At 43.3% G+C, this 22,574-nt stretch overlaps 1 protein-coding gene across 1 annotated transcript in view; it reads left to right on the forward strand.

Moving 5' to 3' along the window:
* The window catches only part of LOC144798445 (extracellular calcium-sensing receptor-like), a 109,639-nt gene that overhangs the window by 38,172 nt on the left and 48,893 nt on the right, over positions 1-22,574 (forward strand). The gene's annotated exons all lie outside the window — the stretch shown is intronic.

Below are 22,574 nucleotides of genomic sequence, written 5' to 3' on the forward strand. Positions count from 1 at the left end.
ACGTATGAAAGTGTTCCTCTCAGTGGTTAAACACAGGCATTAGTAGAAAGTTAAATGACATACAGGCTGGAGTCTCTGAAGATTAAATCCAATAGTATCTCCAATCTCCAATGCACTTGTCAGATATTTGTTTGCTTCTGATTTTTTTTGAGATTCTAATTCCTGCCATAGATATTTGTTCAAATTGTTAGCTGCAGCTTTCTTTTTGATCCGATACCACTCCTTTAGGCATGAGTAAAGCCGTCCCAAGCATTCATTTTTTAGTCCAAACTCTAAGCGAATTTGTGCTGGTGAAGCAAAGTTCGGCAGTTGTAGTACCTGTTTGTAAGTTTTGGTAATTAAACTGTTTAGGAGAACGGAGTCCTTGCCATTCATTGCTACACTAGCGTAGGCTAGGGTTGGAAGAGCTTTGTTGGCAATCACCGTAAGTAAAGGTTTTAAGGAAGGACCTTCCAGCTTTTTCGATAGAGTACTAAGTGCAAATGTTAAAGCTCTTGATCTATATGTTACATAAGTTTTCTGGGCCTTTAAAGTGAGCTTGTCGTCGATGTAATATCCCAAATATTTGTAACTTGTCACCCTTTCCAGCTGTTGTCCTTCTAGCCAAACATTGTGTGATGTTATATGCCGATTGGTAATTAGCATTGTTTTAGATTTTGAGAAATTCAGAGCCAAATTATTTGCAGACAGAAAAGCTGATAGAACCGATAGCTGTCTTGATAAGCCAACCTTTGTCTGACTCATGAGGACGATATCGTCGGCGTAAGCCAGATGTGTCAATTGTAGGTCGCCTAATTTTGGCGGGTGGGCGTTACATCCGTTTAGCATTGCTGAGAGGTCCGAAATGAATAGATTAAACAGATGCGGAGCCAGGACGCATCCCTGTTTTAAGCCAGATGTTGTACGTACTTTTTTTGATAGTCGTGACCCATCTCCTAGCCTTACTTGCGTCCAGGTGTCGGAGTAAAATAGCAGCAGACCCCTTAGTAAGTTTTCAGGAATCATCCAGGCTCTTAATTTCGCCCATAATAGGTTCCTGTCCACACTATCGAAGGCTGCTTGGAGGTCAATGAAGCACAAATTCAGATCCTGTTTGATGCGCTTACATTTTTCCGCGATCATGGAGATGGATAAAATATTTGTTATAGTTCCGATCCCTTCTCTGAATCCTGTTTGGTTAAGTGGGATCAAGTCCCTCTCTCCTGACCACTTTACCAGATCAACTAATAATAGCGATGCAAAGTATTTGGCTTCCACGTCCTGCAGGGCGATTAATCTGTAGTTAGCAGGGTTTGATCTCTCCCCGCCCTTATATATTGGCATTGTGATGGAACCGTGCCAGCTCTCAGGCACTAGGTTGTATGTTTGAATGTCTGCAAAAAGTTTCTCAAGCAATGGGCTCCAGTATTCCGGTGCATGTTTAAAAGCAGCTTGCGGTATGCCGTTTGGCCCAGGGGCCCCGTTACTTTTGCCCCTCTTGATTATTTTCATTATCTCCTCAACTGATTTTTTTCCGTATAATACGACAGAAGTTGGGTATTTAGGCTGGTTAGTAATTGGTGATTGACTGGTGTAGGCTTCTTCCAGTGTCCTTATTTGTTGATACGATGATAGCTCTGTATTCCCGATGGCTATTGCTCGGTGAGCTTTAAACTTGGAGGAGAGAAAGGTGACCCAATCGGATTCCTGGACATTTGAGGTCAATACATTGCGCGGTCTTGTTAATTCGTTTACAATTTTCCAGAATTTGTTCGAATTCGAAAGCTTTGAGCTAAACAGCAAATTAGTCCAGAAATTGTCGTTAGCCTTCCTTTTGTGTTCCCAGACCATCTTTTTATATAGTCGTTTTTGCGCGTAAAAAGTGTCCCAATGCTGTGCATCTTTATCCTGGATCTGTAGCTTCTTTTGAGTTCTTCGCAAGGTCCTCTTTAGTTCTAGTAGTGTTTTCGGTAGTTTATTGTTGAGCCTTACTGTTTTGGCCTGTTTACCCGGTAATTTCATTTTTGTCATCAATTTATCCAGAAAACGATTCCATGCCTGGATATTATTCTTTGGCTCGTCACCCACATCTTTCATTGTGGCCTTTATTGTTGAAAACCAGACCGTTTTGTTTGCTTCCGACCAATTAATGCGCTTTTGGTTAATTGTGCTTAGGTGGCCCTCCAGTATATATGATGGTTGGAATCTTTCCGTACGGAGGTTAAATTTAATGTGCTGCATCGCATGGTCACTCAAGGGCGTGTATTCAATATAGAAGGATTCTACTAAATGAATTAATGGTAGGCTCACAACTGTGTAATCCAACGTTGAATGAGAATGTGGACCGTAGTAAGTTTTTTTCGGAGGACGATCTTCGTTGGTCCTGCCATTCAAAACGCGCATACCTAGATACTCTAGTTCTGTCACAAGGTGTAAGCCGAGCAGATCCTTACGAGGTCTCGACACGCTGCATGATTGCTGTGGAACGCTCCAGTACATGTTGTCTGCAGATAGTATTTCGTCTTCCTCAGTGGAGTATATCAAATTCGAATTGAAATCGCCAGTTAATATTATATTCCACGAGGGCTCAGTGGAGCGAAGTCCCGTTATTGCGTTGCACAGCTCTACATTTTTTTTCTTTTTGACTTTTGAGTTCGGTTGAGTGTAATAATTAATCAGGATTGTTGTCTTGTTGTCGGTTGCCTTTTGACCTGATAATTTAATTATTTGAATGCTTGGGTCCGAAGAATGAAGCTGCTCAGAATTGATATTTAAGGCGGTTGACACGTAAACTGCTAAGCCTCCAATGGCTCTTCCATGGATTTTGGATTTTTCAGCAGCTACAGTGTAATGGATGAAACCTACCAATGCGATATCTTCTTGCAACCAGGTTTCTTGTAAAGCGATGATATCGCAGTTTGCCCACTCATCTAATGCTTGTCCTTCCTCCAACAGTCTTTTTGCTCCAGCGATGTTCCATGATATTACGTGTATTCCCCCGTGTGCTTGTTGATTCGGCGTTTCTTTATTTGGTCAATACCTCCGCTTGTCGTTTAGCATACTGGGAAGCCACTTCCAATGATCCATTGAGTGTTGAAATTTCTCAACTTTTTCCTCTTCTGTTACTCCCTGAGTAAACATTAGGTTGCTTCTACCTTGGGCGTTGTGTAATATTGAATAGACTGGTTTCTGGATTGCAAGGTCTGTAAATTTCCTGGTAAACCGTGTACGATTTTCTTTTTTTAACGGCAGCGGATAACGCGGGGCAGTGGGTTGTGATAGTTGTATGCCCCATGATAGAAACCGGTCTGAGCACCCTAATATTAATTGGACAATCCCTGGGGTTTTCCAAGTGGTCAATGTTTGCTCGTTACTTATATCTTTTGACTCTCTCTGAAATTGTACCAGTTCCAGGTCTGTGGATTTTATGTTACTTAGTTCTTTAATTTCTGCCATGAGTTTCAAGATGTTACTCCTATTTAGTGTATCATGCCTGCCCTGTGTCTTATATTCGGGAGTAAAAATTAGTTGACAGTAAACATCTGCAGGCTCGTTTGGATCTTTCCTTGTGTTCTTACTCATTTCTCCATTTATATGTTTATTGTCCTTGTTTGTTATACTTATACTTAGTTTGCCTTGATTTAAGGCTCCTGGGGTTTCGAGTATCAATCTTTGAGAATCCTGGCAAGCTTTTACTTCTAAATTATGTGTTCCGGTTTCGGACGATGCCTGAAAAGTAGAAGTGGTAAGACCCTTTTCCTCCGGTTCTGTTCGGGCAGCTGTTTGTACTTGAATGATATCATCATTTACTACCCTATTGTCTCCAGCTGGGAGGTTTGCGTCTTGCAGATTAAGAAAATTGAGGTTTGCTTTTGGTCCTGGAGCTAGTTGGTGACTGTACTTGTTGTTATGCGACCAAACTGAAGTGGTGACTTGCGATGTAGTAATTTCTTTATTGATTTCTTGATGAGGGAAAGGGTTCTGATCTATATGGGATTCTATGTCTTTTCCACAGTAAGATGATTTTTCAGAGGTATTTTCGCTTCCTGTGGTTGGCCCATTGTTTGTTGTTTGCGGTATATTATGGAGTTTGACAATCTTTTGTTTCGAGCTAGTCAGGCTATCGGCTGGCTGTTGGCCTTTAAGAGCCTTATCCGTCGTCAGTGATGTATTGGTGGACGTGTCAGCATTGGCCCTTTCGTCTGTGCAAGATTCCATAGTGCTGTCCTGTTCTAGTACCTTTGTATTAGAGTTTACAAAAATGGGATATATGTTGAGGCTTGACTGTAAACCAACTTCACTTTTTTTGTTCCTTGCTTTCCATTCTTTTTTCTTTTGTCGCTTTGTCATTGTTGGCTTTGTAGGAACTACATCAGTTTTAATTACTTTATGGGCTTCTTTGTTGATTGAGATTTTTCCGAGCTTGGGGGGTTCTTCTGTACTGGCGTTCTCTAATGAGAGGTTGTCATCTTTAGGTTCATAGCTCTGAGTGTTACCATTGCCAGACTGGTCAAGCTCTTTGGCTGGATAGATGAAGCGCTTGTTTAACGTAAGAATCTGGTCTAAGACTGTAGGTAATGTACTCAACTTATCAAGTACTGGACCACAGGTACATGACGATTCAAGTTGGAAGGCATTAGCTTGTGCTCTAATAATCAGATTATTTAGGTTATCCAATTTTGTATTAATACCAGCTATATAGGAAGCTATTACGTTCATTAAATCTATTTGAATATCCAGCTTATCGGATTGCATTATTAATGCTGTTGTTGATGTTTGAAGTGCTTGTAGTAGAGGCGCGGCAAGGGCCAAAGGTCCATTGTCTTTGTTGAGCTGTTTGTTGGTATCTGTGTTTGCTAGATTAACATTTCTCTCATTTGGTATAGACGCGTGATTTTCACTGTTTCTCAGGCTGGGAAATTGCGGATCCGGTTCGCTGCTTTTAATTTCAGCTGGAGTATCTTCCTCCGCCTGAAGATGCTTTATATTGGCCGAACGATCTTTCTCTTTGCTCTGGCAATCTATCTGGCTAAGGTCAGGCCATTGGTGAGAGAGCTCGTCAAGGCTTGAGTACATAACTTGTATATGGTCCTGGCTTGCTTTTGAATCCACTGCTTTTGTGAGTGGTGTTGGTTGTATAGTAGTAATGTTGAGATTTCCTGTGGCTGAGTGGACCATTGCTGATGTGGTAACTAATCTGTTAGCATCAGGAGAGATTTTTTTACTGGCTGTGATGACTTGTTGATCCGGGCCTTTTATGGATGGTAATGTGTCGCTGTAATGGAGGTGTGATTTCTCTGCTGGGGGTGCATCTCTTGCATCCACCTCGTTTTGAACTTCCGCTACTAATATTTTAACAGGGGCTAAGGGGGACGTTAGTCCTTCAACGTCCCCTGTTGATGAAAACAGTACTGATCCTGGATACTTTAAAAATTGAAATCGCAAACTCATTGCTGTATCTTTTCTTGATGCAGATTTTTCAAATAAGGATGCGATTGGCGAAATTAGTGGATTTCTCGGAGGGTTGTTTGCCTTGTTATCATTAGATTTATCAATCCTCCTTCGCTTTGCAGGCCCCTTTGGGACGTTGGTTTTATCTCCTGGGGCCCTTCTCACTTTGCCAGATCGCATAATAACCTGTAGACGCAGCACGGCTTTAAGCCTGGTTTGTGCCGCGGTATCTGGCAGTTTCTGGCGGTGAGCCCGCCCCCGCCTGGTGTTTGTATTTGGCGTTCGTGCTCTCTGTGCTCCGTCCGTGCCTCCTCTCTCAGAGCTCGTTGGAGTAATGCAGCGCAGCCAAGAATTACAGAAGATGAAAACAACTGCACAACTGCACTAGGACTAGGAGGACTGGGAGGACTATAACTGATGGAACGCTCCCCTGAACATACTGACGCTGCTCTCAAGAGAATTTGCCCCTGAGTTTTCGCCGGTCGTCAGCTGTGGAGCAGGTGGGGGCCAGGTGGGGGGGCCAGGTGTTGTAAGACAAAACTACGGTGGTGTTGTTATCGCAGCGCTTGACACCTGGTTAGTGTTAGTGTTATGCGGTCAGCGCTCACACTCACCTGTAGTTGCTGCAATTGCTGCTTCTCTCATGTGTGGCGTGTGGCTAATTGTCCTTATTGCTGCAGAGGCAGTTTCTGCTGCTCCTCAGAAATGTTGGACTGATAGTTTTGTAGTTTTGTAGAAATACCAAAAGTCCAGAAGTCCAGAGTCCAGAAGCAGACCAGACCAGACCAGAAGCATACCAGAAGCGGAGAGGAGGGGAGAGGAGAGGCGAGGCGAGGCGAGGCTCTGGCACTGCCGTTTCCACTCAGCCTTGCTCGGCGCCCGCCCGCCCGCAGCGGCCTCTCCCTTTCAGCTGCACCTCGACCTCTGCTCACCTCTTCATGACCAAGGCTGCCGCTGCACAAAGGTACCCGACAGTCCGACAGTCCAACAGCCCCCGTCGGTGGCCTCCGCCCTCCGGCAGCACAGGTAGCACAAGCAGCACTGGCTGCGAGCCGATTGCCGACAGCCGATGACCAACGATGACCAATGGACCGAGCAGGGACTGGGCAGGGACTCGGCGGACTGGGCAAGACTGGGCAGCTGACAATCTGCTCTGTTACCACTCTGTTACCGCTCGGTTCAGCTCAGCTCAGCGGCGGCAGCTGTGTCCTCCTCGAGGCAGTGGCGTTCTGGCGTTCGCAGCTCTCACGTTATCATATCATTACACTTTGTCCGAATTACTCTTCGTCAAGGTGAGCTATCACTGACAAGTCATCTCTCCCAGCGCCGTGCAGCTACCACTAGTAATAGTCCAATAGTAAGATATGGGTATGCTCAACCCTAATGTCCAAGTTGTTGATCAATACCCATAGATTGTAGGTTAATCTTACTATGTTCTGAATTGCTGTAGAGCCTCAAATGTATACACAATGGTGAAACAGTCACCGTTCTTAAGGACACCGTGCTCTTTCATGCAGTAATGCAATCCAATCTATTTTCCAAACATTTCATATCTCACTTTCAAAATCAATATTTCAATACCCAATGTGTTACTGGGTAAAAGTCCCTTTATCAGGTATAATGTAAACTCCTGAATCACAATTAGAAATTGGAGTAAACCACAAAACATGGTAACATAATGATGAGAGTCTCCCCCACTTTATAAATATGACCAATTATAGCACCCCCAGAAAGTCATATTTTGAGCTGCTTACCATTTCAACATCACTATATCATCTCTGTAATGAGATAATGAACCGTCAATCCCGTTTAAAATTGTGTCAATTTAGAATAGTAGTTTAAAGTTTACCGCTTCCATGGGCAGCTAACTCCAGGTTTGTCTATGGTCTAAACCACTGGTTAATTGGAAGCTTCCAGTGTGGAACTATAGTGGCAATGAACGAGTATGTGGATAAGTCAGCCTAGGTTATTCAGCAGGAAAGAGGGGCATATTATCAAGGGGGTTTATCTCCGCTTTTTTGGCTATAAAAGCCAAGAAAGCGGAGATAAAATTATCTCCCTATTACCTAGCTGTCACTAACACCAGTTAGCGACAGCTAGTGGGAGATAGCGACCATCCTGGGCCCCACTTTGCATGTCAGTGATATTTATCACTAATGACATGCAAAGTGGGCGTGCCAAGATGTTAGCGACTGGAAACAGTCGCTAACATCGCTATCTCCTATTACCAACTTATGGAGATGTTCGCGCTAAGCGTGAATATCTCCAAAAGCTAACACCTGCCCTGAGCAGTTCTTAGCCATGTTATCCAAAGGGAGGTGCATAACATGGCTAAGAGCATTAGCTCGGTAATGCATGAATATCGCTGACTTTTCAGCGATATTCATGCATTGCGGGCGATTTTTATCGCATTTGCTATAAACCTTGGTAATACCAAGGTTTATTTGCGATAAAAATCGCCGCAGTTCAGCGGTAAATTTTTGTCTCTAACCAAGCAATAGCGATAATTATCGCTATTGCTTGGTAATATGCCCCAGAGTTTCCAGTGTGGAATGCATCTTCTCGCTCTGCTATATAGTCAGGGCCGGATTGGCTACCAGGCGTTTTGGCATGCTGCCGAGCTGGGGGCTGATGTCACTGTTGTGGGGGCTAATTTTGTTGATGGAGACTTACATGTGCTTTGAAATAAACAAACCCAAAACAAATTTCGTTCAGCACACGCAGGTCTCCATCAAAGAAATCAGCCCCCAGCTCAGCAGCATTCCAAAACGCCCGGTAGCCAGTCCGGCCCTGTATCTAGTGTGCCACCATTCTTCCAAGATCACTTTCTCTAGAACAAGATCGATTCTATTGGATTTTTCACCTGAACACCTTGAAGCCCTATGGCCTAAATGAACGGATTGAATTGTCCTGCTATTTATAATTTATTACTGTATCATATATTATTGTTTGGTACTACTTTCGATTGACATTACTCTGAAAGCCACATATCCATCTATAAGCTGGCATGGACGGTTATAGTATATTGATCATCTGAATATAATGTATACAGTGAGCACGATATTTACATGCACTTAGCGTTTATACCCAAGTCTCCGTTTTTACATATGTCACCTTTATTGAACAGTTGCCTTTAAGCGTTTTAGAATATTCATTCATGTCGAATGAGATTATTCATAGTGTATACACACTCCCTACATGTTAGGTAATTGAATCGAGACTGTGTGTGGGGTGACCCATACTTGTTGCTCTGCTAAATAGTGATTTAATTCTTGCAACTTTTAACAAATTTACTTTTTGCGCCGTATTTTTGTAAAATTATTTTCTATTTCCTGTGCTATACTCTGTGACTGTGTTTTACTTATACATGCTCATACAACTTTCTCTCACCTTGCCGCCTGCCTCCCCGGTCCACCACAGCTAGTGCTGTTTGTGTGGAGGGAGTGGTGCTGCGGTAGAACCCTCGCTTCCCTCACTTCCAGTGGCACAACTGGGGCAGCCATTTTCTGTCAGTCACGCTCTTGTCTTTTGGCTGACAGAAGCACATAAATATGTTTAAGGCGCCGACGCGCAGCGGACGCGCCGGCGGTGTGCCGAAGGCGCGCCAAAGGCAAGCCCGTCTGTGCCCCTCCGCACACCGTCCACACACAGCGCCAGCCATCTTGCCGCTTTTTGTGGAATTGGTGATAACTCAAGACAATCTAGTGTCCCCTTTCAGGTAACGGATAAACAGAAAGAGGTTGAGGGTGGTGTCCAACCTGTCGACGTTTTAGGTATTAAGACCACAGCCAACTCGACTTATGGAGATTCATTGAAGTGCGGCTTGCAGAACGTAAGGTCCCCTTGTAAACATCACCTGGAAATACTGCTGTTGACAGAAGTCCATGATTTGGATATCTTAGTGATGACAGAGACCTGGACTCATCCGGACTCTGACCTTGAACTGGGACTAGCTTGTCCCAAGGGCTACAAAGCTTTTCACAAGCCTCGCACTAATGGGAGAAGAGGAGCGGTTGGAGTTCTCTTTAAGGAGATGTGGAACATCTTACCCATTGATATTGATCCGGTAGATGGGATTGAACTATTGGGCTTCGCTTTAACTGATGCTGGGCACCAGGTGCTGACGGGCATTTTCTGCTATAGGCCACCAGGGGTGGTCAGCCTACTTCAACAACAAAAACTGATTGATGTGTTTAGCAATATGGCTTTCTCACATGCCAGGCTCTTGATACTTGGGGACTTTAATCTCTGGCCTAATGGAAGTTGGACCCAGGCTATAACAACATTTTACAGTCGTGTCTAGATTTGTCCCTCAGCCAGCCAACGGGTATCAAACATAATGCTCATGGCAAGAAGAAGATCAGTCGCTTCCTCAGCAGGGACTGGAAAGGCCTACTGGGGAAAGCTAGTACTGCCCCTATCTTTCATACGGAGAGCCTGGTTGAATTAGGGAAGCATGCGGAGCATAACTATGCTGCCTTCTGCACGCGCATTACGGACCATCTTGATTTGATGGCCCCTCTAAAAATGATCAGAAGAGAAGGTAAATCTTCTGCCCCCTCGTATAATACTGCTCTGAAGCATTTAAAACTTGCTTGCAGACAGGCAGAACGTAGATGGAGGAGAGGGTACTCTAATGTGGATAAAGTCATCTGGAAAGAGAAGATTAGTGACTATAAGAAGAGCATTATCTTCATCAAAGCCGAGTACTTTGCTGCTGTTAACCAGAAAGCTTCAAACAGCTCGAAAAGTATTTTTAAAGTCTTCAAAGACATAGCCAACCCGTCCTGTACTAACAATAAGACTCCCCCCACGCAGGAACTGTGTGACAGCTTGGCCGTCTTTTTTGATAATAAAATTAATACTATTATCAAGGGATTGGAAGAAAGCAGTCTGACTGATATGAGTACTGACCCTTTATCGGCCAGGCCAGAGGGTTGACGAGTGAAAATGGAGACCCAAGCTCAGTCGCCCTGTTTGGACCATTTTGATCCAATCTCCCCTGAGGTGTTTGAACAAATTGCGCTTAGTGTGTCCTCTGGCTCTCCCTTAGACCCACTGCTACACAGGGTCTGGAAATCGCTGGGTGATGAGCTCTTTCCCCCTCTCAGACAGTTGTGTAATCAATCCCTGAACAGTGGGGTAGTCTCCTCCTGTTGGAAGCAAGCAATCATCTCCCCCTTATTGAAAAAACCATCGCTGGATCCAGCCTGCCTGAAAAATTATAGGCCAATCTCACTCCTGTCCTACCCAGTGAAGATTGTAGAATGGATTGTGAGCAGAGCAATGACCTGCTGGATGAGGTCCAGTTTGGCTTTTGCCCAGAGCATGGAACTGAGACCGCTCTGCTGACCATGTTAGACGACCATCGTATGCGTGCAGACAAGGGTCAACATGCCATCCTGATCCTATTAGATCTGTCTGCCGCGTTCGACACGGTCAACCTCTCGGTCCTCCTGAAAAGACTGGAGGGCATTGGGGTTGCTGGGCAGGCACTAAAATGGTTCAACGCCTATTTATCTGACAGATGTCAGGCGGTGGCCCTCTACCCTTTTCAGTCTGAGTTTATCAAAGCCCATCATGGTGTGCCGCAGGGATCTGTGATCAGCCCCATTATTTTCAATGTTTATATGTGTCCTTTGATGGACATGATTAGATCTTTTGGATTAGGAGTAGTCAACTACGCAGATGATACCCAGCTGATTCTCTCACTGGAAGGGGATCAATCAACCTCCCTAGAGAACTTCCACAGTTGTATGCGGAACGTGGCTCAGTGGCTGAGAGACAACTCTCTGCAATTCAATGCAGACAAAACTGCAATTCTCTGCATTCAGAACGGGAGGGTGCCACTGCATCCCCCGGCTGGTCTCTGGCCTGGTCACGTGGACCCCCCTCCGTTGCCGTCTAAGTCTGTTCGTAACCTGGGGGTCCTATTTAACGAAAAGCTGACACTGGAGACACATGTCAATAAGTCCTTGGGGATGTGTTTTTCCCTTATTAGGGCTATGAGGAAGATTCTTTCTCTGCTTCCTACCCATACACGCCCTCTGATAGTCAGGAGCTTGATTTTGAGCAGATTAGATTACTGCAACTCCCTGCTGCTGGACGCCCCTCAGTTTCTGACTGGCAGGCTAAAGAGAATCCAGAATATGGCAGCCAAGTTGGCCTTGTCACGTCCACGTCACTCCTCTTCTTCTGAGGCCCTTGTGGAGTTGCACTGGCTCCCTATAGTGCAGAGAATTCATTTGAAATCACTCTGTGTTGTGTTTAAGGCGCTTCATGGACTGGGCCCTTTACTATTACAGAGTAAATTTGACTGGTATGTTCCCTCCCGCTGCCTTCGCTCCTCTTTAGCTTTCCTGGTGAAAATTCCCCCGTCCAGAAGAGTCAGGTTGGGAGGTCAGGCTTTCAGTGTCGCAGCTGCCAGACTCTGGAATAAGCAGCTCCTGGAGCTGCGACAGATGATAGACCTCTTATCTTTCCGTAAACAAATAAAAACCTGGCTCTTTCCTACAATTTAAAGTTTTTTCCGTTTAGCTTCCGGTGTCTTTTTCTTTACCCCCCCTCTTTTAGCGCCAGGATGCCTGCTTGGGTTACAGTGTGCTTTATAAGTTCTACTTACAATTACAATTACAATTACAATTCTTTGTAGCACAAAACACACCCAACGCATTGTTTTTATTAAATTTGACACAAGTTATAGGGAACATGGTCACACATCACTTTTTTTGTCACATCTTTATTAATTCGCTTGATTTATACACAAATCGGGTAGAGGTTCCTTTATTGTTCACGTACACACGTAAACACACGCCCCAAACAATTCCTTCGGAAGTGAACATCACAGGCGAAGAAACGAACCGGGAAAGTTTCATGTTGCAGGCTTCGGTAAGCGCTAGACTAACTTTAACACCAGTAAACCTTTGGCTTATCACATGCGGATTTTTGTAACACGCGCGTTAACAGTTCACGTAGCACTTTTTTGTTAGAAAAGGCATCAACTGAGGCGTCTACTTTATTTAACATGTCTATCATTAAAACACCATCATGCTCTCAAGCCCGTTTCACCGATCGTGAGGATCGCATGTATCATAGCTAAGCACACTATATCACGGGGTTACAACAGGTCACAGCTCGTTTCATATTGCATAATCGCACAAAGTAGGGACCATATTAAAAATACACCTGATTGTTGTCACACGGTGGTGGATACAACTGGCATTATTCTTGTTTATAATAATATAGTCTATATTTGGTTTTGTTGTACAGAATTTTCCCTGATGAAGGCTAGTATAGTCGAAATGCATTGGGAACAAGAGAAGTAAATGGATGTGATGTAAACATATTGCATTATGGGAATTGAAGTTTCCTATAAAAATATGATTTGAATATGAGGATATGAATAAAAACGAATTCAAGGAACAAATATAACCTGCGTTAAGAGTATATTCTTTGAATGAATGGTGCAGGACGAACAGCACCCATCACCTGTGCCTAGGGAGACAGTCCATAAGTATTTGGAACTGCTATCTTTCAGGCTTTAATTATGGCCACATCAAACAAGATTATCATTTTTATATGGCGCAAACTCAACCCAAAGGTACAGAAGTACTTTACCTGAGCACTAGTTACAATTCACAAGTACATATTCAGTTTTGGTAGGAATGGGATGATTAAGTGATTTGACCAGAATCACAGCATGTTAAGCCATAGCTGAGACTCTAACCTGGTCCACCATGCCCAAAGGTGGCAGCTCTGGCTGTTATGCCACATTCAACCAAGCAAAACCTTTTAATTTAGTAGGCTGAACTGCACACAAAAGAGCTACTTGCAGGTAGCTCGTAGCTGTACAGTTACCAGTAGCTCACAAGCTATCCATTGGAGAAGATTGCTCTAGAGAAATTGAGAACTCAGCAACTCTTCAAAATAGCAATACATTCATGTCTGAATGAATTTTGTTTTTAAATTAAAAAGTACTTGAATGCAAAAAAAACTAAATACTTTATTCAAAATGGCACATATTTATATGATTTCAGGTGGAATTACAAATGGAACCAATCTTTCACAGATTTACTAGGATGCAAATATTGTACCCTAACAAACTAACACAAGTGGCAACTAACTTTGTGAATTTTCCCTCTGTAAAATGTAGTGTAACACGATGTAAGGTAACATAACATAGCATAACATAACATAAATGTGCGTTCGGTCTGGTGGCTCAGTGGAATAATGCATCCACTGCAGGGGCCTTTTTTCAACCTCATGCTCACAGATTAAAATCCCGGCAGGTCCACTCAGTCTTTCATCCATTTGAGGTCGATAAAATGAGTACCATGAAGTTGGGTAACAATAAACATCTGTTATTCAGCGCCAAGATGCCCCGTCAGGGGTGAACATGCGCATGACAAATACACAAGTTATGTTATTTTAAGTATGGCATGTGACCTGCCATCTGTGTGGGTGGTAGAGGTAATTACATTCGCCATCCTGGCAAGACTACTGCCCACCATATTTGGAGATTCTGAAGTGTAAAACGGAGGAAGACAAAATCCAGGGTGAACCTGCAGAAAGGGCCAGATCTAACACTCGGCCAAGAACAAAGGTGCTCTTATTTATCTTGAATCTCTAGAACTGCAAGCTACCTTCTTAATAACCTGCAAGTAGAAAAAAGTCTAGGATTTGACTGGGAGTGCCAGCATACTGTTGATTTACTTTCTTTTAGATTATGTGGCTGGGACAGATGCATCTGCCTGGAAAAAATGCAGTAAGACCCGTGGTAACTGTACTTTTTAATATTTTGCTAACTGGATGATGGAATTTGTTCATTTGAGCTCAAGGTTGGTCTTGTGCACCTTTTCTGTTACTTTCAAATGTTTAATAACACTAGGGAAGAAGATATAAACGTTCATCCTCACTGGCTATTTGTTCCACGTTTGTCTCATTGGCAGAAAATGTAAGACTTCAGTGCAACAATGAGGTATCTGACCTTGTGGAGCCCTGTTTGAAAGCAGAATCAATCCTTTAAACTGCCAGAATAGATCTTAAGTATACGTAACAGTAATGGGTGGAATGCTTGAATTAATTCATCCACTGTTAATATCACTCGGGCCACATCCCAGTACATCGTTATCTAGCACACAATGGCACTTCAGTTTGGTCACAGATATATGCAGATCAGTCTTGACCCTGACCTTCTTTTTCTTGGCCTTAGGACTCTGTTCACTTTACCATGGGTAGCAAGTGCTCAAGTGCTTGTGTTCTCTCCTTTCAACATGGTAAAATTGGCTTACACCTAATTGGCATATTTAATTTACTTATAAGTCCCTTGTAAAGTGGTATACCTTATAGCCAGAGCCTGTAAATTAATGTAAATTATTATGCTGCCCACTTAAAAAGTCCCTTAAGAAATGTCCCAGGAATACCATTTGTAGCCTGAATGCAATTTTAAACTACCAATTCGAGTTGGCAAATTAACCCCCTTGGCAAGCCTTAAACTATCCTTCTTTTGCATATATGTCACTCCTAAGGTAGGCCCTAGGTAGCTTATAGAGTAGGGTGCATTGTAATTAAAAGGTTGAACATGTACTTTTACAGGCCTACCTGTCCCATAGGTTAACATTGGATTGCTTTATTACATTTAATACATGCTAACATTTGATTGGGAACAAGAAAGCAGTTTGTGTTTGTATCTATGATCATACTTAATGGTAAAGTTGGTTTTTAAATTACTTTTTTGAAAATGTAATTTTTTAAAAGTTGGCATTTTCCTACCTTTTGCTATTTGACGCCGTAGCCATTCCTAGGTCACATAACTAGCTGTAGTCGGCAGTTGGACTTTGTCAATTCCTACCAGATAGTCACAAAAAAAGCATTATATGTGCCTGGATTGGCCATCAACTGGTAGGTTGTGGGGCTGAGCTGGGCGCAAACCCACTTGCAATTGAATAGGCTGTCCTCTGCCTGCACACAAAGGACTTGTCACCCTTGCAGCAGAGTCAGGAAACTTCAGCACTCCAAAGGGAGTTCTCTATATATTTCTCCTATGAAGAAGGCACCAGGTAAAAATAGTAACTCTCATTCCGACTCTGTAGTTCATTTTCTGAACCTGTGGAAGTACTCTCAGAGGACTGCCTGCTGCTGTGGCCTGCTGTGTACTCCACAAGACTGTGTTGCTGCACCTGGAAGGTCTGCTTTGCTCCCCGGAGCCTGCCTTGAACCCTCAATAGTCTGCTCTGTTGCTTGAGCACTGCTTCATCACTTGAACCAAGGATTACCAGAGTAACTCTAAGAGCTAGTTTGCTGGCCTCCTGTTAAGTGCCACAGGGATATAATGGGATCCCACCATCTTGTACCGACACCTGGACCCAGCCGGAGTTAGTCTTGAACCCCTAAGTGGTGCCACTCTAGTCCTAGAACCTTGGCTGTGGTGTTAAAGGATGGCAAAAATCCAAAACGTGGGTCTTAGAAAATGTGTGACTAAAAACTGCTCTGAGACCCGAGGGAAGACCAGGACAATCTGTTTGTCTATTTATTTTATTTATTTATTTGAAAAGTTTTATAAAGCTTGCACATGACCTTTAATGGTATCAGAGCGCTGTACAAAGTGGCAAAAGCATGAATAAGACCAACACAATGGCACAAATGATGTAGTTAAGTGAACACACTGTCAAACAAAGGGGGAGAACAATCAAGGTCAGGGGCTCCGGAGTCGGCCCGACTGCACAGTTTCAGAAGGGCCACAGAGTGAGAATACAATTTAACAGACAAGCATAAAATAAATCGAAACAACGGTGTAAAATAAGTACCAAAACTGTAGACAGGGTGCTTGAGAATGAGTACAAGTTGATGCTGTTACCCAAGGTGCATCGCCGGTCGGCCTCACTTTGCAATAGCACCCGCTACGTTCTTATCTGCAGCAGGAAATCTTGTTCAGCTGTCCTTCACCATAGGGGTGCCAAGCCTCCTGGAACTCTCGTTGGGTACAACCTCCTGCCTTGTCCTGCTGGGTGTTTTAGATTTTCAAAAAGTGACTAACTCCTAACATAGAAACCTTCACCTTAACTTCATCCAGTGGGTTCAACAACAATGACAATCCCTCCTTGGACACCGCCTGCAGCCTTGCCCTGCTGAACTTTGCATTCTTCGAATTTTTTTTTCTGCATAATTTTCTTTTTGGAATTTCATCTAAGTCCGAACCATATCCACTTCTTGTATCCAAACCGCGCTGCATCATGGTTGTCCATATTTTTTAACTTTGACCCGGTCTTTTGTGACCAACTGTCCGCTGCTGATCCTTTGATCATTTAAGAATAAGATTTTGCAAAAAACTTTTAAAACGCACAACTCTGGTTCTACTGATTGAATTGTTATGTTTTGTTATTTTGGTTTCAAATAATGTTTTACATTTCACTCTATTTTTCTAAATTATAGTGACTTTTTCGTGTGTTGACTGCTATGATGCCAAGCTGCCAGAACGTTAAGTACAGATTAATTTAGTTAATTTTGAGGTCTCCCTGCAGGGATTGTGGCTGCTGCTTGAATAGAAATCCCCTGTTTCCTCCTTCCCCCCTTCAACCAACAACCCAGTTTCCCACCTGGTGTATTTTAAATATTTAAATATAACATTATAGGTTTGGGCATTGCAATGTATTTATCTCTAAACTGTAATATTTTTTTGGTACTGTTTGTGTCCAACATGCAATTTTTTCTAAGGAAGACCTTGCTGCTTGTTACAAGCTACAAAGGATAAGTGCTAGATTCCTCACGGAAAGTTGCTTACTTCTATGAACCAACTTGTTTTAACTTTGTGTAAACTGGGTCACAGCTCACATTTATACTGAGGCCTAACCTAACAATTCAATGGCAGATTTATGAAGGAATTTCATTGTCCATGAGTCAAGCAAAGTTACTCAAGGCAGCACAATTCCTTCAATGTAAAAGAAACTATTGATGGACAGAATGCTGAACAATGCAAACATTCACCGTCAGTCACAAGGACCTGGGTTTAATCCATTATTCTTTTGCTCAACATGTCATCCCAGTTTGGGCCCAGCCATATGAAAATCTGTCTTGACCCTTTTCCTTATGGGAACAGTCCAACCCGAACTGCCAAGCCAGGTCCTCCCTGGATGGAAAACAAGCATCCTGGGACCGGTTTCGGGGCATCACCCCTCATCAGCCAGGCTGGCTTGAATCCAGTGGCGCAGTGAGCACATGACCTTCACATCTGGGAATACCCTTCCCACTTAGGACAACACATGAAAAAGAAACAATTGATGGACGGAATGCTGAACAATGCAAACATTCACCCCCATTCACAAGGATGTGGGTTTAATCCATCATTCTTTTGCTCACCCAACCCCCAGTTTGGTCCCAGCAATATGCAAATCAGTCTTGACCCTGTTCCTTATGGAAACAGTCCAGCCCGAACTGCCAAGCCAGGTTCTCCATGGACCGAAAACAAGCATCCTGGGACTGGTTTCAGGGCATCACCACTTATCAGCCAGGCTAGCTTGAATTCTCTGGTGCAGTGACCACGGGACCTACGTCTGGGCCTACTCTTCCCACTTAGGGTGACAATTGCAAAAGAAACAACTGAGGGACGGAATGCTGAACAATGCAAACATTCACCCTCAGTCGGAAGGATCTGGGTTTAATCCATCATTCTTTTGCTCACCATGCCACCCCAGTTTGGGACCAGCCATATGCAAATCAGTCTTGACCCTGTACCTTATGTGAACAGTTCAGCCCGAACTGCAAAGCTAGGTCCTCAGTGGACCGGAAGCAAGCATCCCATGGCCAGTTTCATGGCATCACCCCACATCAGACAGGTTAGCTTGAATCCAGTGGCGCCGTTGAGCACAGGACCCACCTCTGGGAATACCCTTCCCACTTAGGGGGTCAAATGCAAAAGAAACAATTGATGGATGGAATGCTGAAGAATACAAAAGTCACAAGCGTCTGGGTTTAATCCATCTTGTTTTGCTCAGAACGCCACCCCAGTTTGGGCCCAGCCATATGCAAATCATTCTTGAACCTTTTTCTTAAGGGAACAGTCCAGCCCGAACTGCCGAGCCAGTTCCTCCCTGGAACGGAAACAAGCATCCTGGGGCTGGTTTTGGGGCATCACCCCTCATCAGACAGGTAAGCTTATATCCAGTGGCGCAGTTGAGCACGGGAACCCGCCTCTTGCTATACCCTTCCCACTTAGGGCGACAAATGCAAAAGAAACAATTGATGGACGGGATGCTGAAGAATACAAAATTCACCCCAAGTCACAAGGATCTGGGTTTAATCCATAATTATTTTGCTCAGAACTCCACCCCAGTTTGGGCCCAGCCATATGCAAATCAGTCTTGACCCTGTTCCTTATGAGAACAGGCCAACCTGAACTTCGAAACCAGGTCCTTCCTGGACTGGAAGAAAAGCATCCTGGGACCGGTTTCGGTACATCACCCTTCATCGGCCAGGCTAGCTTGAATCCAATTGCGCAGTGAGCAAGTGACCCATGTCTAGGCATACCCTTCCCACTCATGGCGACAAAGGCAAAAGAAACAATTGAGAGACAGAATGATGAACAATGCAAACATTCACCCACAGTCATAAGAATCTACGTTTATTTATTATTCTTTTGCTAACCACGCCACCCTAGTTTGGGCCCAGCCATATGCAAATCAGTCTTGACACTGTTCCTTATGTGAACAGTCCATCATGAACTGTCAATCCAGGTCCTCTGTGGACCGAAAACAAGCATCCTGGGACCAGTTTCGGGGCATCACCCCTCATCAGCCAGGCTAGCTTGAATCCAGTGTCGGGGTGAGCACAGGACCCACGTCTGGGAATACCCTTCCCACTTAGGGTGACAAATGCAAAAGAAACAATTGAGGTATGGAATGCTGAACACAGCATACATTCACCCCCAGTCACAAAGATATGGGTTTATTACATCACTCTTTTGCTCACCACGGCATAACAGTTTGGGCCCACTAATATGGAAATCAGTCTTGACCCTGTTCCTTATGGGAACAGTCCAGCCCGACCTGCGAAGTCAGGTCCTCCCTGGACCAGAAACAAGCATTCTGGTACTGGTTTAGGGGCATCACCCTTCATCAGCTAGACTAAATTGAATCCAGTGGCGCAGTGAGCACGAGACCCATGTCTGTGCATACCCTTCCAACTTAGGGCGACAAATGCAAAATAAACAATTGATGGACGGGATGCTGAACAATGCAAACATTTACTCCCAGTCACAAGGATCTGGGTTTAATCCATCATTCTTTTTCTCACCACACCACCCCAGTTTGAGCCCAGCCATGTGCAAATCAGTCTTGAACATGTTCCTTATGGGAACAGTCCAGCCTGAACTGGCAAGCCAGGTCCTCCCTGTATTTTCAAGATTTTGTAATGGGGAGATGTCTGCTATACCCCATTGGGCTCCATTACAAACCCTTGTGGTGCACTTACTCCCATATAATTTTAAGATTTTGCGTATCAGCTTATTGCCTATTTTATGGGAGAACCTAGAAATAGCCTTGCTTGATCTCAAAATGTTTAATTTGCATAAGTTAATGTGTGTACTCCGTGATCCTCCGCTGTTAAAAAGTAACCCCAGATAAGAAAATGTAGATGTCCTTTCGATTGGTACTCCCCCAACATAGTGGGTTCTGCTCTTGGCTTTGCTTTTCCCTCACGTCATGACTAATGTTTTCCTCAGATTTAGTTTCTTTTTCGGTCATGAAATTTGTAACGTTATCTATCAGGAGTTGAAAGCCATTTGCAGTCCTTGATATTAGGACTGCATCATCTGCATATAATAAAATCTGGGGTTACACGTTTACCAACAATAGGGGCATCAGCTTTCAAACTCTATAATAAAAAGTCAATACCATTAATATAAAGCGAGAATAAAAGGGGAGCAAGGACCCAACCTTGCCTAATTCCACGGGTTACTCTAAAGAGCGTTGTGCATTCCCCGTTCTGGCCATACCGTATCTTTGAGGTTAAGTGAGCATATATCTGTGATAAAAAGCTTATGATATCATATGGGGTGCCCATCTCTTCTAGTGTTTTCCATAACTTTGTATGGTTTACCAAATTGAATGCACTAGAAAGATTAATAAAGCAAAGGTGGAGTAGACCTTCTTTGGCAAGTATGTGTTTCCCTATAAGCAACTCGAGGTTAGCGCACTGCTTGAGCATTCCAATACCCCTTCTAAAACCATTACTGGGCTGCAGTTAGGATATTTTTGTCTTTTACCCAGCATTCCAACCTGGCTAACAGGATACTGCCCATTCATTTAGAGGTGGAATCAAGAAGGAATATTGGACGGTAGCATTTTACGCTACCTCTGTCGCCTTTTTTAAAAATAGGGACAATCACACTTTCAGCCCAAGTTGCAGGTAGCACCCCACTAATAATTGCATTGAATAAATTAACTAAAACAGGGGACCAAAAATCAACATTATACTTACAGATTTCAATGGGGACCCCATCCGGACCTGCAGCCTTCCTACTTGCGCTGTTCTTTAGGGCAATTTTTATCTATTCTACAGTAATAGATTCTATCTTTGCAATGTAGAATAAAATAATATAGAGGTTTTCATCTGTTTCAGTGACCAGTTGTGAAGTGTTAAAAATATGTTCAAAGTAAGTTAACCAATCTTCTGATGTCACCGATGTATCAACCTTAACAGATGAAATATCTTTAAACAAGGGTTGGTCTATAGTTTTCCAAAATAGGATAGAATTCTTAGTCTTGGCTGCTTGGATCAGACTATCCAATGCATTCTCCCTGATTTCAGTCCGTTTTGAGTTTAAGGCTTGCTTATAACTTTTCCGAAAGATGCTAATTCTTTCTCTATTCCTAGGGTTTTTAAAAAAAACTTTAGTTATCAAGTTTTTTCATACATCAAAACAAACCATACTTTTACAGTACCATAGGATATCAGAGAGCAGGTATATAATGGTAAGCAAAGAAGAAGAAGAAAACAAAAAAAGAAAGCACTGCATTCACAGGTTCACAGGTCACAAACACATCCTGGTACACCATTAAGTTGGCTTGTTTAGGCGCCCAATACATAGTTCATTCAAGGCCCATGAGGATTTCAGCGAATGAGGAAGAAGTCCAGCGCCCATATGCTTTACTCAGCCCAATGAGGCACAGTATTCACATAGCATAGTGCTCATACAGTAAGTTGTTATATTACCCTTCCAGAGATCCCTCATGATTCACCATCACGGGGGATCCCTCAGCACCTTCACTATGTGCCTGGAGATGTACAATTAGCGGCTCCCAGATATCCCCGGGTCAGGAGGTAATGGGTAACATTTCTGCATTGGTTGTTAATTTGTCTTTGCTATATATAAAATCATGCAGCCAATCTTTAAATTTAGGAGCCCGCCCTCTACCCCATCTGCAGGCCAAGAGTAGCCTCATGACGAGTAACTTCCTATGCGTCTTAGGGATGTCCGCTGTGTAGCCCAGCAACGCGAGCAGGGGAGAGTATGGAAGTGGGAGTGCAATCATCTCAGATAGTGCATCAAGTACTGCCCGCCAGTATCCCTGGACCTGAGTGCAGGCCCACTCCAGGTGTAAGAAATTGGCCCCTTCAAGGTGACATTGCGCACATCGTTTGTCCTCCTGTCATTTGTATTTATGGAGTAGCGTAGGTGTGTAATATATTCTATGGAGAAACGTGGAGTTTACTTTTAATTCTCCCTTCAAGTCCCTATTTAATCTGGAACATTGTTGATTAAACGAACGTGGGCAATAATCCCTATTTTTCTTGTTTTTAACTTTCAGGTCTTCAGAGATTTCAGCTGGAATGTTATGAAAGGCTGTTACAGCAATGTCACGTTTGTTCATTAAGATTCTGAGTTTTGCAAGCATAGATTCTGTCACTTTTCACAGGGCAACCTTTGCATAGCCAAAATCCCATTGTATAATTAGTCCCAAAACTATACATTTATTGTGAAACATAAAAAGTTAAATATTTTCCAGATAGGATATAAATAAAGGATGTATGAGTTTTGAATATACATAGGACTCCCTTTATGAGGAAACCTATTGTTGATCAATGGTAATATATATAAAACTGCCAAAACAGTTTAACAAATCCATTTCAAGAGAACCAGGCTGAACAAA

Source organism: Lissotriton helveticus, chromosome 12 (genome assembly GCF_964261635.1).
Source record: "Lissotriton helveticus chromosome 12, aLisHel1.1, whole genome shotgun sequence".
Taxonomy (NCBI): Eukaryota; Metazoa; Chordata; class Amphibia; order Caudata; family Salamandridae; genus Lissotriton; species Lissotriton helveticus.